This window comes from Pteropus vampyrus, unplaced genomic scaffold, assembly GCF_000151845.1.
Source record: "Pteropus vampyrus isolate Shadow unplaced genomic scaffold, Pvam_2.0 Scaffold114, whole genome shotgun sequence".
NCBI classification, from domain to species: Eukaryota; Metazoa; Chordata; class Mammalia; order Chiroptera; family Pteropodidae; genus Pteropus; species Pteropus vampyrus.
Genome location: NW_011888895.1, coordinates 780,146 through 782,076, shown reverse-complemented (window position 1 = coordinate 782,076; position 1,931 = coordinate 780,146).

The following is a 1,931-nucleotide window of genomic DNA, read 5'->3' as shown; positions in this document are numbered from 1 at the left end:
GAGCTGTATATGCACGATTTAAAATTAATTTATACAGAGACGACTATTTTAATAGAACTCCGCGGCCGACTTTTAGATTTTTACCGCAGATGCCATAAAGGCCGGTGGAGACGACTGAGACCCGCCCGGTGTTGGGGAGACGTGACCGCCCGACCTTTGTTCTCCCGAAAGAGCGGCGCCGGGCAACCCTGTCGTCCCACGTGTGACCTAAAATAAGCCCGCGTTTGGGGGGGCACTTGGTTTCCTCACCCGGAAATCAGGCTTGCCCCTTGCCTCGTCCCCAGTGCTCACCAGTCCCACTGGGGAATGCAGGGAGTTCCCACTCCGCTAATGCCCTCCGCTTTAAGGAGGAAACCGCACCCTGATGTGGCCGCAGGTGCCAGGCGGGCCGACCCCTTCTACTCAGAGCCCTTTCGGGTTCTTAAGTCCACGCAGAATGTGATCAAGTCCCATGAGTAGACAACAATTCTGCTGTCTTTAAAAGTCATTCGTGAGTCTCACTGAAAGTTGCTTTAACCCTTTCTTCATTACAAAACTCAAGCCGAGACCAAGGGGTGAACAGGGGTGTGCTTCCTAAATCCGTTCACAAGCTCTTCCTTCCTCCGAACCCCTAAGAACTCTGATGACGCCAAGAATCGCACCTTCAGAATATATTGAATAGGCATTAAATGCAATATATATATATATATAGCCAGATATATTATGAGGACATGTGGACGACTTAGGTGCCCAATGCCATTGGCTACCCTTCAGCTCTGATTACGAGGCAGAATCCCTCTGGCCCACACAGACCTGTGATTCGATAGGCTCCCATTTCCTACAAGCAGTGCTAATGAAGTTAGTGAAATTGCATGTGCAATATGGAAAATCGTCGATTGACTGCGCCTCGTGGAAGAAAACGCGCTAAAGGAGTGTAATGGAAATGAGGTGTACGTTGCTTTTAGCATTTTCTGCAGTTTATTCATAGCGAGAAAACTCGATATGAACATGTCACGTGTGTAACAGGAAAAAAAAATCTTTTATAAAGCACCAGCAGTTTTATAAATAACTTCCATTAGTTTTTATTTTTATATTTTTGCTTCAAGATTTCACCATTTAAAAATCGTATCATGGCTCTGAAGTGAATCGATGCTTTGAACCACCATCTTAATTTGCTCCGCACTATAAACACTCCATCATTTGGCCGATTTTTCAAAAATGGTTACCTTTTAGGAAACTCCACTTTTCTGAGTGCAAAGGGTTTTCACAGACGTCTCTAACTAGTTGTTCTAGAATCAGCATGCACCTTCATCAACTTTGCAAAGATGTGAAATGATCTGTTGCCAACCCAGTGTCACTATGAGGACCTGCCCGGTTCCCTAGCAGGCTGTCGGCTGCCTTATAGGAGGAGGAGGAATCTGCAAATTTAGGAGCATGTGTTGTGCAGCCAAGGGGCTGGGTCCTAGGAGTGGAACTCAGACCTCTTACTGCACTTAGGCACACCTCGTTAGCAGCCCTTTCTGAGTGTGTGCGCGTAAAACAAGCCTGAGGTATTACTTGTTATGCTCAGGAGTCTTGTAATTAAACCATGATTCCTGGAAGGTGCAGGTGGGATGAGCAAGTGTCACCTGACAGTTTTCAATAAAATCCCCGCAAAACGCTTATGCGTCTACCTTGTTGTTAGCCATTGGGGGCCGTGCTTAGTAAACACTAACCACAGAGGCTTTTGAAGGCTTTCGTAGCAGTTTAAGATCAAAGGTTACTGTGAAGAAAGAACAGTATTAGATTTACAAATAATAACATAAACAGGCATAACGATGAGTGTAGACGCACTTGAAAAATAAAGTATGTACTAGGGAAAACGTCTTTGTCTAGACAAACATGGTTTTCCTAGAACATGAGGGAAGATTCCTCGGCAAGCTGGCTTTGAGGCCTCTGAGGCTCAGTGCAAA